At 39.1% G+C, this 16,445-nt stretch overlaps 1 protein-coding gene across 5 annotated transcripts in view; it reads right to left on the bottom strand.

The window, feature by feature from the left end:
• The window catches only part of wdr7 (WD repeat domain 7), a 573,837-nt gene that overhangs the window by 195,372 nt on the left and 362,020 nt on the right, over positions 1-16,445 (bottom strand). The window lies entirely within an intron of this gene.

Here is a 16,445-nt window from a genome sequence, read left to right as displayed (position 1 = left end):
CACACAAACTCTTTACAGAGGTCACCAGGATTGAACTCTGACGCCCTGAGCTGTGATAGCATCATGTTAACTGCTAGGGTACCCATGGAGTTGTAGTGGAAGGTCTGCCATGATATTAAATAGGAGACTGTATTCAAATATTCTAATAACCCAAAGTAACACACACAAAATGCTGCAAGAACTCAGCAAGTCAGGCAGCATCTATAGAAATGAATAAACAGTTAACATTTATTTTAATTCCTAACCCCACTCACATTCTAACTTGGCAATCCCTGGCCTTCCCTTCTGCCACGATGAGGCCACTCTCACGTTGGAGGAGGAACACCTCGTATTCTGAGTTGGTAGCCTCCAATCTGATGGCATGAACGTTGATTTCTCTAACTCCTAGTAAAATTCCCCTTCTCCCTCGCCCCTCTTTTTCAATTGGCTCTCTGGCCTTTTTCCTCACCTGCCTATCACCCTTCATGGTGCCCACCTCCTGCCCTTTCTCCCATGGTCCACTCCTCTCTCCTATCATATACCCTCCTCGCTAGCCCTTTATTTTTTGCACTTATCACCTCCCAGCGTCTTACTTCACCACTCCCCCACCCATCTGGTTTCACCTAATACCTTCTAACTTGTCCTCCTTCCCCTCCCCCTATCTTCTTATTCTGGCATCTTCCCCTTCCTTTCCAGCCCCAATGATGGGTCTCTGCCCAAATTGTCAACTGTTTATTCATTTCCATAGATGGTGCCTGACCTGCTGAGTTCCTCCAGCACTTTGTGTGTGTTGCTCTGCATTTCCAGCATCTGCAGAATCTCTTGGGTTTATTCTAATAACTCAGTTCTGCAGCTCCACAAAGATTCTTATCAAAATTTATTATTGAAGGTAACCTGGCATTATTGAATAGCTTATGTCATACCATCAACACTTCTAATCCATTTGCTTCCCTTTTCCTTAGTATTGTCTGTTTTATCTCTTCCTTTGTTATTCTGCTAACGATATTTTTCCTTTATCTTCCCCAAGGTAAATGTTATTTTGATGTGCTTTCCTGCTGAGTGTCTTTCATATTCTTATTCTCTGCAGCAGACCAGCAAGTCCATTTATTTCTGTGCCCAACAGATCAGTCTCTCACAGCAAGATGGAAAAACAGATTCCTCACATGGAGCACACTTGTCAATTGTCCTTGCTGTGACAGACACTTAAGTGCTAAAAAGTGCCTGAGAAATGAATAACTATGACATAAACCAACAATATTGATTATACAAATACAGTACTCCAGAAATAACATCAAAAATGCCACCCTATGTTGAGTAATAGGTAGAACACACATTCAAAATACTTCAGGTTTTGTGCTTTCATCTTATAATATTTTGTAATTAAATGTTATCCTCTTATTACTGTGATTGTTTATGATAGATGGCAAGCCACTTTTATTAAGTCGCAGATATCAAATATTGCCTATTTATTTGAGGTACTTTTCCCCTCGACTTCTCATTCAATTACCTACAAAACAAAAATCTTCTTCATTTTATTAATTTGAAAGATATTCAGCAAAGATATGTGATTATTGTACACATATTACAAATCAAGTCCAATTTATTCAACAATTACCAAGAGGTGCACGAATAAGGTCAGGTTATAAAAGATTATCTTTTAATTTATTCAGTACATAAATGCACACTAAGTATAATGCTTCCCGCCAAGGCCCAGCTAAATATTACCCTTAAAAATTTTCCCTGACAACTACCCTTTGCAAAATATATATATTTTTGTATTCGTATTTAAATGTATTTTGGGCATTTGAAGAGTAAATTGCGATCGGCAACACCTTTGCTAATAACAAGAATATTATGACACTAAATTGAACAATAATGCGGCATGTGGCAAATTCCTGAGTTTAGTTACTGTTGGGAGTAACCTTTAGACACTCCATTTAAAACAGGCGGTTTCATTATGTTCTTACAGGATGTGAGGCTCTCACTCACAATTACTCCATATGAAGTGTGTATGTTTTAAAAGGATTCACCTTCTAAGAGCAAAATAAATTGCTTCTTCTGTTCCGTTACAGCTGCTAAAACATGCGCTAGGCTTTTAATAGCTCTCTGCTCTAATGAGCCAATCATAGTATGACTTGAGTATTTCCTCCGCGGGATGATCCAGGGCTGACTGAAGATAAACAATAATGGCAAAAACAAACACCCATTACAGGCAAGATATCTATCCGAGGTGATTATCAAAATGCACCAATCCCCATGGATATCTCACTTGATAGTCTCAGAGGATCAAAATTTAAACCAAAAATTCAAAAAGATTTTCAGATTTCTTTAAAGCAACATAATGGGGGGGGGGGGGGGGAACAAGTAAGAGGCTATTTGCCTCTTTGTGCCCACTCTGCCATTGTAAGTCACATATGTTTTTATACTTTGACACTCCTTTCCTGCATTAAACATATCCGTCAGTCCTTTCATATCTAAGTATATTTTATCTGTTATCCTCTAAGATATAGCCATAGAGTGGTGAATCTGTGGAATTCATTGTGACAGGCCACTGTGGAGGCCAAGTCATTGGGTATATTTAAGGCAGAGGTTATAGATACTTGATTAGTCAGGGCATGAAGGGATATGGGAAAAGGCAGGAGACTGGGCCTGAGAGGAAAAATGGAGCAGCCCTGATGAAATAGCAGACTCAATGGTCCAAAAGGCCTAACATTGCTCCTATATCTTATGGGCTCATATAGGGTTGTAAAAAAACCTTTTGGCACTTTAGCCTTCATAAATCAAGGTACTGAGTATAGGAATTGGGGTGTTATGATAAAGTTGTAAGAATGAGGTCTAATTTGGAGTATTGTGCTAGTTTTGATCTCCTACTTATAGAAAAGAAGTCAATAAAACTGAAAGAGTACAGAAAAAATTTACAAGCATTTTGCCAGCACTTGAGGACCTGAGTTATAGGGAAAGATTGATTATTCCCTAGAGTGTAGAACAATGATGGGAGATTTGTAGAGATAGACAAAAATATGAGGGGAATTGATAGGGTAACTGCAAGCAGGCTTTATCTACTGAGGTTGGGTGACACTAGAACTAGAGGTCATGGGTTAAGGGTGAAATGTGAAACGTTTAAGGGGAACCTGAGGGGGAAATTCAGAATAATAGTTCAGCATGGACAAGGTGGGCTGAAAAGTCGTTCAGTGCTACAGTGTTCTATGATTCTATAATACAGTACTGGCCCTTCAGCCTAGAATGCTGTGCCAACTTTTTAACCTACTCCAAGATCAATCAAATGTTTCCCCCCTGCACAGCCTTCCCTGAAGTGCCTGCTATAGAAGCCTCTGTTCTTGACAATATTAATGGGAGTGCTCACCACACAGTGGTTGGGGAGGAGTTATTACATAAATAATTTGGGACCTGCAAGATAATGCCCGGTAAGTTGAAATGCTTTGACCCAGTTCCCTATTATATCAACTCAGCAATTTTAACCACAAATACTATACACTCATTGGCCACTTTATTAGGTACATCTGTACACCTGCTTATTATTGCAAATATCTAATCAGCCAATCATGTGGCAGCAATTCAATGCATAAAACCATGCAGATGTGGTTAAGAGGTTCAGTTCTTGCACAAACCAAACACAAGAGTGGAAAGAAAGGTGATCTAAGTGATTTTGACTGTGGAATGATTGTTGGTGCCAGACTGGGTGGTTTGAGTATCTCAGCAACTGCTGATCTCCTGGGATTTTTACACACAACACTCTCGGGAGTTTACAGAGAATGGTAAGATAAACAAAAGCATAAGCTGAGCAGCAGTGGGTAAAAATGTCTTGTTAATGAGACAGGTAAGCAGCACTAACCCAAATAACCACACATTACAACAGTGGTGCACAGAGGAGCATCTCTGAATGTATAACATGTCAGAGCTAGAAGTGGAAGGGGTACAGCAGGAAAAGACCGCACTGGGTTCCACTCCTGTGGTCACTTCATTAGGTACACCTCTGTACCTAATATAAAGTATATAATCATGTTTTAGTATTGTTGATTGATAACCATTGATGAATCTCCATCTTCACTGACTAGCCACCGACTTTAAAGTTGCATATGAAATTCATCACAAAACATTTTCAACAAGTCAGCACATATACGCCTAGAGGAAAGACGATGTTTTCAGATTCTGAGTGTAGAACACAGAACAGTGCAGGCCCTTTAGCCACGGATGTTGTTTATTTTATTTAGTGATATAGCGCAGAGTAGGTCCTCCCAGCTCTTCAAACCACACAGCCCCAACAAACTTGACTAATCCCAACATAATCAGGAGACAATTTATAATGACCAATTAACCTGCCTGGTAGGTGTTTGGATCCGGTGGATCTCGGGAAAGCCCATGCATTCCAAAGGAAGGACATACAAAGACTCTTTACAGAACAGCACTGTAACTGAACTCCTTACTCTCGAATGCCCTGAGCAGTAGCAGCATCTTGCAAACTGTTCTGCTACTATGGCACCCAACCTTTTGTTGTGCTGACCTTTTAACCTAATAGAAAAGATTACTAATGAATTTGTTTCTGACTCAGAGGCAAGAATGCTTCTACCTGACACTGAGGTACCTGCAAGAACAAACATCACACTGCTAACTGCTGGCTGCTCAAAACTGGAGAAGTCGTCGATATGAAGCAAAAAAAAATTGTGTAACAAACATCCCTCTACAGGTCAAGCAACATCTATGGGAGCAAAGGGGTTGTCAGTACTTTGGGTCAAATCTCTGCATCATACTATCAGATGCTTTCCTTCACCATATGCTGCTTAACTTTCTGAGTTACTATTGGTTGTTACCAGTTGAGGAGATGTCTGTCCAACATCTCCTCAAAAAGTGACACTCAAGATCAGAAGTGAAAGGTCAAATCTTGATCCATACATTGTATTAGATGGCTAACTGAATTCTTTCATGCTAGCCAAGAGATTAAAAGCAAATATTGAAATGCCTAGGATGTGGAGAGGATAGGATTCTAGGACCAGAGGGCAGAGCCTCAGAACAGAAAGTCCATTTAGACCAGGGGTTCCACACTGAGGGTCTATGGACCCCTTGTTTAATGGTATTGATCCATGGCATAAAAAAGGTTGGGAACCCCTGACTTAGACATGAGGAGATATTTGTTTAGCCAGAAGGTGGTGAATCTGTGGAATTCATTCCCACAGGTGGCTGTGGAGGCCAAGTCACTGGGTATATTTAAAGTAAAGGTTGACAGATTCATGATTAGTGAGGGTGTCAAAGGTTACGGGAAGAAGGCAGGAGAATGGGATTGAGAGGGGTACTAAATCAGACATGATGGAATGGCAGAGCAGACTCAATGGGCCGAATGGCTTAATTCTTTTTATAGTTTTATTATTATTACTATTATTGTCAATATTGATGTAACAATTCACATCAAAAATGAACGAGAATAGGTGAAAACGTTTTGCTACAATTTTCCTTCCAGAGATATTCAATTGGAGTTTCAGTAACACAGTGCTATTATTCATTATCAAACTGACTACAATGATCACAGTGCTAATATTCATTGTCAAACTAACTGCAATTTGAAAGTAAAGCAGGCTATTCTCTTGGGATTCCATGTGCTTCTCAAATCTGAGGAAGCTCCTCTCGTCTCTCTTGAGTAAAGTGGATTCTGTCATTTTGCACTGCCCAGGCACGCATGGACGGAACAACAGACTACATGCATCCAGTCCTCTCAAGGATCACCAACAAGATCGCTTACCAAGCTGAAAGGATTAGTGGATTAGCTTTTGGAAAGCAAAATGAAGTGAAAGTACATTAAAAAAACAAATAATTGAATTAATTCTTACAGAGGACAATACAACAGCAAGTTAAGTTTTAGCGCAATGAATAATTTTCAATGACTTGTAGAAATTTTTTTCTTGAGTTTATGTTTAATTCTAGAAGCTAAAAGATTTTTTTCCTTGCCACTGTCAAACACATTATTCCAACTGTAACATCTGAAAACCAAAGGCATTTTGTAAGGAACATCAAATATTAAAACACTCACAGGATTAAATACTTGGAGGGGAAAAAATATAATTGCTGTCTGAAATTTAACTAAACAGCTCCTTAACATAAGGCGGCATTTTAAGTTGTTCAATTTTAGATGGATGTTATTTTTCCACAAAAAGGTTTGTGACCCACACTGTAGATGTCATCTGGTGCATCGGTAATGAGAAGCTCAATGGGTGGCATCATTTTATAATTAAATAGCCCATGAACCATTTGTAAGGTCAACAAAGATTAATGCTGTGAGTCAACGGGGGTCAGCATGTGCATTTCTATAGAATTTTGTCAGTGTCAATTGGAGTGCAAAGGGAAGCTTTGAATTTCATAGCAATAAACTATTACCAATAGCAGCTCATAGTCATGGCTTGTAATTATACAAGTAATATCAATTTTGCGGTGATTACATTTAACAGTTGGTTGTGTACTTTTCTTGTACCTTGACTAGAATTTATGGAGCTTATTTAAATTAATGCTATTGAGAATTCAACTCAGGATAAGTATGTTCAATACTACAAGGGATATTAAGAGGTTATTTATGTTCCTTGCCAAGAAAACTGAAATATTCTGACTGTATTTCTGATTGTATGTGCACCACAGAAGAGCAGCAGTTGGCATGATGTAATTATGGCTCGGGGTGTCAGATGTTGGAGTTCAATCCAGTGTCCTTTGTGAGGAGTCTTGCTGTGGAATACATAGGGTTACTCCAGGTCCTCTGGTTTCCTCCCACAGTCCAAAGACATACCGGGTAGTTGAATTGGTCATTATAAATTGTCCCGTGATTAGGTTAAGGTTAAATCAGGGTTGTAGGAGGTTGCTGGGTGAGGTGACGCGAAGGACTGGAAGGACTGGAAAATAAAAAAAATAGCCTTTTGTCCAAGGAGAATTACAAACTTTCAAGCACTTTCTTTAAAAACCATGAATGAAAATATAAGCAAGTGGATAGAATTCACAAATATCAAGTTCTACTTTGAAAAAGAACACTGATTTAAGTGCAAGTTCTCTTTTTTGAATCTAATGCTAATAATCTGCTTTAATTATTTCAATTAAACATTTTTCATAACTTTATTGGTGCTTAGGGATATCTTCATTTTGCTCAAAGTACTGCTGCTACCCACTTTCTTGAAATCAATGTGATGTACAGGGCAGGATTGGAGAAGTAGCTAGAACTAAGAAACCAAACCATTTTTCTCCAGTGCCTAAAAGATAACATGGCAGCATAGATCAGGGCTCAAATCCTGCTGCTGTCTGTAAGGAGATTGTACTTTCTTCCTGTGACCATGTGGAGTTCCTCCAGGCGTTCTGGTTTCCTCTGACATTCCAAAGATGTATGGACATTTGACACCTGTGGGCTGCCCCCAGCACATCATCAGATTGCATTGGTGGTTGATGCCAAAACGATGTATTTCGCTGTTTCAGTGTTGTGGTGACAAATAAAGCCAATCATATCTTAAACATAACGAGATAGCCAAAATATGATGCTCAAAAATAGCAAGGACCTACAGTATTACTGTTGAATACAATCATGAACATAATTTGTTTACCTTGCATTCAAACAATGTTCCATTGCCACATGAAAAGCCCACAGTTTAGCTGCCCAGGAAATGCGTTGAAGGGCCATTTATTATAACAACAAATGCTGTGACTAACGTGGTAAAGGAATTTCCACAGTACAGCACTGACAGTTTTTCAAATCAGTGGCAAAGAAGGTGGTTCAAGATTCAAGATTGTTTAATGTCATTTCCAGTATGCAAGTGTAAAGGAGAATGAAATAATAGTTACTCCAGATCCAATGCGACACAAAAATACAATAAGATAAAGAGGACAATAAATATTATTGTGATATATTATATATAAGATAGCTATATACAAAGATTGATTGATTGTGCATAAAGCGATGCCTGTATTTAAGGTGATTCTAACAGGAAATGATGAGGTATTGGTGGTTGGGAGAGGGGAATTTCACAAGGAGAGCAGAATACACTCTTTGTGAAGATGAATATTGATAGTTGGATAGCATATGATAAATATCAGGCCTCTTTGCTTCACCAAGAATGCCATTATGGAGTTACGTGGTGAAGAGTAAGAAACTGATATGACATAAAAACTCCAATCGTAAGAAATTTGGTGATGATAATGAGCTGTTTCCTTTCCTGAAAGTGAATGGAATCACTTTGTGCCTGTAACCCAAGATAAGGGCTCTAAAATCTGTATCCAAGAATCTTGGCGTCGTACTCGGTGCTTTTCGAGTCATCACATTGCAGATCATTCACAACATTTGCTTACTCTCTACTGTCAAATGGCATTTCTCCTTTATGAGGTAATGCTTGCCTTAAAGTAATGCCTGTCATTCCTGATATCATTCCCATGAAAGCAGGTCTGTAGGTCGCTTTTGTGTACAAATTAACAATTTTCACTGCTGGGCAAAACATCTAGCATCAGCTTTAACACCAGGAGGGAAGCCTGAAGAACAAGTACAACTCACTCCACTGTGCATCAAATCAAATTACTAACTTAACAGTTTTATATACTAAATTAGTGTTGAATTGTACCAAATTAAGGTGCCTTTTGCATCCTGAATCAAATTACTTGGTTGAAGTTCCTGTAATCATTTGATTTGGCTCTGTTACAGGCAGCTGGCATGATAATCACATTCTTAACAAAAAACTGTGCTGGAAACAGGACCACGGACATAGTTAAGTAATTGTACAGGCAGTATATTAACCCACAGTACCATTTATCTACCATCCAGAATTGGAGAATAATAACTGATAGGATCACGTTACATGAGATGAGGGGAGATGTCATTGAAACCTATCGAATGTTGAAAGGTCTCAATAGAGTGGATGTGGAGAGGATGCTTCCTATGGTGGGGAAGTCTAAGACCAGAGGGCACAATCTGAAAATTTAGAACAGAGATGAGGAGGAATTTCTTTAGCTGGAGTGGTGAACCTGTGGAATTCATTGCCACCGGCGGCTGTGGAGACCAAGTCATTGGATATATTTAAAGGCAGAGATTGATACATTGTTAATTAGACAGGAGACTGGAGTTGAGAGGGGAAATGAATCAACCATGATGAAATAGAGGAGTAGGCTCGATGGGCCAAATGGCCTAATCCTGTTCCTATATCTTATGGAGATGGATAAGTTTTAAATTACATTAATGATTAATTTACATTATTTCTTATTAAAGCTTGTGGAATCCGTACATTTTAAAAAGTAAGAATTTCTTTATTGATAGTAGTCAGTAAAGGAACATTGGCAAAATTCTATGAAAATATTGGAAATAATAATTTTTAAAACTATCAATGGGAAATTTGAACATTTTGATACTTCAGATTCGGCAGCTTTCTTTTGGAGTGGGGAGGAGTCAAAGAGAAAATCCAAGGTCTTCAACATATTTTGTATGTTAGACCATAAGATATAGGAGGAAATTAGGTCATTCAGCCCATTGAGTCTCTTCCAACTTTTGATTATGGCTGATCATACAAATTTTTTCAATACTTTGCTATTCAATAAAATATTTTTCTGGTTGTTTTCATTTCATCACATGATTTTTCACGGTACTTTTTAAACTTTTTATTCTTTCCTTTGCTTCCGGTTGGAACTTTATCATTCTCCAGTCCTTAGGTTTCCATATTTTCTATATGCTTCCACCTATTCTTTTAGTTTATTACTTAAACAATTTGCTGACCATCACTGTTAAAAGGCACAGTGGTGAAACGGACTTTTAGGAATGTATATAGAGGTAATATTTATAACATAGAACACTACAGCACAGTACAGGCCCTTCAGCCCACAATGTTGTGCCAACCTTTTAACTTAGCCATCCATTTTTCTTTAATCCATGTGCCTATCTAAGAGTCTCTTAAATGTCCCTAATTTACTTGCCTCTGCAATCACCTTGGCAGCAACAGAGGATGAGAGGTGACCTGATAGAGGTGTACAAGGTGATGAGAGGCATTGATCGTGTGGAAATTTAGAGGCTTTTTCCCAGGGCTGAAATGGCTAGCATGAGAGGGCACAGTTTTAAGGTGCTTGGAAGTAGGCACAGAGGAGACGTCAGGGGTAAGGTTGTGAATGTCAGGGGCAGAGTGGTGAGTGCATGGAATGGACTGCCAGCGACGGTGGTGGAGGTGGATACGATAGGGTTCTTTAAGAGACTCCTGGATAGGTACACGGAGCTTAGTAAAATAGAGGGCTATGGGTAGCCCTGGGTAATTTCTAAGGTAAGGACATGTTCGGCACAGCTTTGTGGGTCGAAGGGCCTTTATTATGCTGTAGGGTTTCTATGTGTCAAAGGTTCTGGGGAGAAGGCAGGTGAATGGAGTTGAGAGGGATAATAAATCAGCCATGATGGAATGATGGAGCAAAGTCAATGGGCTGAATAGCCTGAAGCTGGTCTTATGTTTTATGGGTTGATGGTCCAACCTGCAGCGCCACTGTGCTCCAATAAAAGCAGAGAATGCTGACTGCACTTCCTGCTACAACCATTAGGGTGTATTAGAGATTTCACATGACAGAAAGAAAAACAATTTGAGGTTATCAAGTAAGTTTTAAACCAAGAAATCATACAGAGCATCTAGAACAAAATTCTTCAGAAAGAAATTAGGTGAAAGATTTAAGAGGAACCTGAGTGACAACTCCCTCACTCAGAGAGTGGTGTGAGTGTGGAACGAGTTGCCAGGTTGTAGTGTATGTAGGTCCAACTGCAACATTTAAGGGGAGTTCGTTAGAGTACGTGGATGGGAGGGATGTGGAAGGCTATGGTCCAGGTGCAGGTAGGTACAGTACCTAGCCCTATGGTTGGGACTAGGCGGAATAATCATTTGTCATGGATGAGTTGATCAAAGGGCCTGTCTCTGTATTGTTATGCTCTGTGACCCTAAAAAAATTGATGAAACTATCTAACTCACTACCACAGGAAGATTGAAAAGTTAGAGACTGGAGAGGAGTGCTTCACTGACTGAGTTAAGTGAGGAAAGTTGAGGAAGCTCAAATGGGGCACATGCATCATTTCAACAGTATATGTTCCAATTATTTTATGCAGTTTAGATTGTATAAAATATAAGTCCCTAACCTACCTTAATATAAAGCTTATATTAATCTCTCCACAGGAGAGAAAACAACATTATTTATCCTATTGCCTCAACTTTTCTAAAGAGACCACCACAAATATCATCTTATTAAAAGTGCCATGAGTTTATTTCATCATTAAAAAGAAAGTGAAAATATATCGCTGCCTAACCTAAAGCCATCAAATCTGTTGCAACGAAAGCTAGTACATCAGGTACACCATCTGAAACTGAAGAGTAGTAAGTTATGTTTGAAGTCATCAATAAAATATGTGCAAGCCTTCTCCTTGTTCACTTCTGCATGCATTTAAAGGTGCTTGCTTTGCCACAGGTTGCACTTACATGCAGATACTTAAATCCACTTCCTCCTTTTTAATACAGGAAATTAGGTCAAGGAGAAGAGGAACTCCATATCACTGGAAGGTAAGATATATATTTTTTGCATAACTATAGCATTATATCCCAACCTGGATGTAAAACTAATGGATGTTTTAAAAGCACAAGGAGTCATAAGCGAAAGTGGCTTGCAATCAGGAGCAAATGTATTATAATGCAGCAATGCATAATATATTGCAAAGAATTCAAAAGTCACCATAAAGCTTGATAATTGTCACTTTATGTTTTTAGAAGATTGTTTCCGGCAGCAGTTAAGTAGTACGTTTTAAATGTGCTAGAGTGATTTGCAGTTCCAAGCCAGCTGCTACATTTATTTATTTATCGAGATACTGCATCGAATAGGCCCTTCTGGCCCTTCACTGACCCAATTTAACCCTAGCCTACAATGACTAATTAACCTACTAACTGCACATTTTTGGACTGTGGGAGGAAACAGGAGCACCTGAAGGAAATGCACGCATTCCACAGGGATGATGTAATGACTCCTTACAGATGACGCAAAATTGAACACCGACGTCCCAAGCTGTAATAGCGTTGCGGTAACTGCTGCCTACCATGGCACTTTATATACATATAAAAGCATTACTAGTTATACTGAGACTGCCAGATGCTATTTAAATCAAACTTTCCAAATGATGGCAAACGAAAAAAGAACAATTAATGATCGTGGATTTGCACATTCCTCAGGTTCCCTGATTAGGAAGCATTCTATCAAGTGAATCATATTTGGAATTTTGGTAAAGTATTGTCAATGAAACATAGTCAATTCCAAGCATTCATGAGCCCCCCCCCACCCCCCCATAGGTATATCTATAATGGGCAGGAAAGCAGTGTCCATCATCAAGGAGCTCCACCCACCCAGGCCATGCTCTCTTCTCGCTGCTGTCATCAGGAAGAAGGTGCAGGAGCCTTCAGTCCCACAACACCAGGTTCAAGAACAGTTATTATCCTTTATCCATCAGGCTCTTGAACCAGTGGGGATAACTTCATTCAACCCAACAATGAGCTGTCCTCACAACCCATGGACTCACTTTCAAGGAGTCTTCATCTCATGTTCTCGATATTTATTGCTTATTTATTTACTATTATTTTTCTTTGTATTTGCTTTTTGCTGTATTTTGCAAACTGGCTCTTTGTCCATCTCGTTGCGTGCAGTCTTTCATTGACTCCATTGTGTTTCTTTGCATTTACCGTGAATGCCCTTAAGAAAATTAATCCCTGGTTTGGATTTGGTTACACATATTTACTTTGATAATAAGTTTACTTTGAACTTATCAAAGTATGTATGCATTATACAATGTTGAGATTCATCTCCTTACAGGCAGCCACAAAACAAAGAAACCCAAAAGACTCATAAAAAAAGACTGTCAAACACCCAAATGTGCAGAAAAGAATAACAAATCATACAAACAATAAAAGTAAGCAAAGAACATTTAGAATAAAAGTGTCCTCCGACACAAAGCCCGGAGCAGATTCAGAGTATAGCATACAAATTTAGAGTGTTCATCTTCTATTACTGCTGCTTTGCCATGTTAGAAAGTCTTCAAAGCAAATACCACATTGGGGTTTAACAATAAGCGATTTTCAGAAAAGCTGGGAAGTTTCAGCAGGATCACTAAATGTCCAGTCGAGCACTTGGCAAGAAGTAAGAATAATATCAGGATATATTACTTTGACAATGGTATCTCAGTTAATTAGCTGAGACAAATAATCGTTTTTAACATTCTGGTGGGGTGAAGTAGATTGCTCTACATAAACCTAAGAGATCATGCTGAGATCCAGAGCAACACTTACAAAATGTTGGAGGAACTCAGTAGGTTAGGCAGTATCTATAGAGAATAAACCATCTATGTTTCAGCCCAGGGACCTTCATTAGGACTGGAAAGAAAGGGGAAAAAGCCAAAATAAGAAGGTGGAGAGAGGAAGGAGTACAAGCTGGCAAGTGATAGGTAAAGCCAGGTGAAAGGGAAGGTGGGTGGATGAAGGAGGAGGGATGAAGTAAGAAGCTGGAAGGTGGTAGGTGGAAGAGGTAAAGGGATGAAGAAGGAGGAATCTGACAGGAGAGGACAGTGACCAATATGACCTATTACTTCTATTTTATGAACTCTTCTTGGTCGCATCAGGCTTGGGTATGCTGAGTCACTGTCTTTATCTTTGTACCTTAATTACAGGTAATGTGCTACAGTCTTTCCAAATTAAACTTCATGTATTAACATAACTAAATAGAAACTTCTGAGCCAAAAGGCAAATTCACAGGTTAAATGAAAAACAATAGATAAATTGAGTTGGATTTCTTTGTGTGATGAATGTGACTAATGGATGTGACTAAGAACTGAGTTCAGTGGAAGACACGCACCATGATGTTGACCTCCAGACATTATCCAGTATCCAGCTGGTTACAAACAGATTCCCCTTCATCCTTCTGAGCTCTGGCAAGTACAGGTCCAGAGCCCAGCACAGCTTTATGCATGGGAGATCATGTTCTCATAAAATATCAAAACTTGTACATGATCTAAAATAATAAGGAGCATAGTGGTAGCTTCTGAACAATAGATAAGACCATAAGCATGTAATGTTGAGGTTATATAAGGCACTGCTGAAGCCTCACTTGGAGTACTGAGAGCAGTTTTGGGCTCTTCATCTAAGAAAGGATGTGCAGATATTGGAGAGGGTTCAAAGGAGGTTCATGAAAATGATTTCGGGAATGAAAGGCTTTATGAGGAGCATTTGATGGCTCTGGGCCTGTACTCATGGGAATTCAGAAGAATGAGGGGCAATCTCATTGAAACTTATCAAATGTTGAAAGGCCTCGATAGAGTGGATGCGGTAGAGAGGATGTTTCCAATGGTAGGGGAGTCCTCTAGTCTTTGAGGACACAGCCTCAGAATAGAGGGACATTCATTTAGAATGAAAATGAGGAGCAATTTCTGTGTAATTCATTGCCACAGAGGGTTGTGGAAGCCAAGTCATTGGGTATATTTAAGGCAGAGGTTGATAGATACTTGATTAGTCAGGGCATGAAGGGATGTGGGTAAAAGGCAGGAGATTGGGGCTGAGAGGAAAATGGATCAGCCATGATGAAATGGTGGAGCAGACCCGAAGGGCCAAATGGCCTAATTCTGCTCCTATATCTTATGGTCTTATGGAGATAGATTGATTTTAAATTACATTATGAAAGGTTAATTTAAATTACTTCATATTATGGCCTTATGGTTTAAGACATGAGCAGAATTAGGCCATTTGGCCGATCGAGTTTACTCCACCATTCTATCATGGCTGATTTATTATGCCTCTCAAACCTATTCTCCTGCTTCTCCCCATAACTTTCTATGCCCTTGCTAATCAGGAACCTATCAACCTCTGCTTTAAGTATACTCAATGACTTGGGCTCCACTGTCATCTCTGGCAAATAATTCCACAGATTCACTCCCCTCTGATAAAAGAAATTCATCCTCATCTCTGTTCTAAATGGACGTCCCTCTAGGTTTCCTATAGTCGGGGAGTGTAGGAAGAATCCTCTCCACATCCACTCTATCTAGGTAGGTCTTTCAATACTGAATGGTGGGATGGCTGGGCACAAGTCAAGTGAAATTTAACTCCCAACAATTGTGCAAGGAACAGCATAAAGAAAATACAATTCTGAAAGTAAACCTAGTGTCCTGGGATTACTTAAGCACAAAGATTTGAAGACAGACTGAGAAAGTGAGTCGAAACAAGATTCTGTATATGATTACTGCAGTTCAACAAAACAAAGAGTTTTTAAATACATGCTACACACACAAAGTGCTGGAGGAACTCAGTAAGCCAGGCAGCATCTAAAGAAAAGAGAATAGTTGACATTTCAGGTCGAGTCCCTTCATCAAGACTGCTGAGTTCCTCCAGCATTTTGTGTGTGTAGCTTGGATTTCCAGCATCTGAAGATTTTCTCTGGTTTGTGATTTAAATACATGCTAGATTGGTTTGGTATCTAACATTGTTCCGGTCACCACACTTCAGGAAGGATGGGTAGACCATGAAAAAAATTTAGTAGATTGACTCTCCAGTATGGAGGACTGCATTTAGGTTGACAGGGTATAAAAGGTTACAGGGAGAAGGCAGGAGAATGGGTTTAAGAGGGATAATAGATCAGTCATGATGGCATTGCAGAGAACTCTCAGTGGGCTGAATGTCCTGATTCTGATGTCTTATGGTCAACTTTCATGGATAAACTGGATAAAAATGGGATTCTTCTCTTTAAGGAAGACAAGGTTGAGATGATTCTATAGACTCATTGAAAATCACTAAAAGCTGATAAACTACTCGCACTGGCAGGGAGGCAGAAAACCAGAAGACACAAATTGATAGTAATAGGCATAAAATTCAGCGATGATATAAGGGAAAAATAGGCAGCTAGTAATTTTCTAGAATAAATCTTGAAAGGTGACTGCAGGTTCAACTTTCAGACAGTAATTCCATGGATACTTGGGAGAGAAAACATTGCAAGGCCATAGGGAAAGCTTGTGCAATTGAGACTGACTAAAGTACAAAGTAAACTTATTATCAAAGTACAGATACTGTACGTCACCATATACTACAGCTGCTCTTGCAGAGGGTGCTTGGATGGCCAAACGCCCTGATTTTATATCAGAACAATTTAATGATTCTGTACACAGATAGCTTTATGGTATGCGGCTTTAGTGCATGCCCTTGATTTTAAAAATGCACACTCACTGTTTCAGGAATAGCTTCTTCCCTCTGCCATAAGATTTCTGATCAGTCCATGGACCACGAATATGACCTCACTATTTTGCTCTCTTTCTGCACTGTATTTTTATATATTCTTATTGTAATTTATAATAGTTACACTGTATTGCTGCCACAAAACAGATTTCCTGACATATGTCAGTAATAATAAACCTAATTCTGAAATTCTGCCTTGCAAAAGCAATTTACAAGGAACTAGAAATAGTCTTCATC

The sequence above is a fragment of the Hemitrygon akajei genome, chromosome 13 (assembly GCF_048418815.1).
Source record: "Hemitrygon akajei chromosome 13, sHemAka1.3, whole genome shotgun sequence".
Taxonomy (NCBI): Eukaryota; Metazoa; Chordata; class Chondrichthyes; order Myliobatiformes; family Dasyatidae; genus Hemitrygon; species Hemitrygon akajei.
Note: the sequence above shows the minus strand (reverse complement) of the source record. Positions and strands in the feature narration are given on the sequence as shown.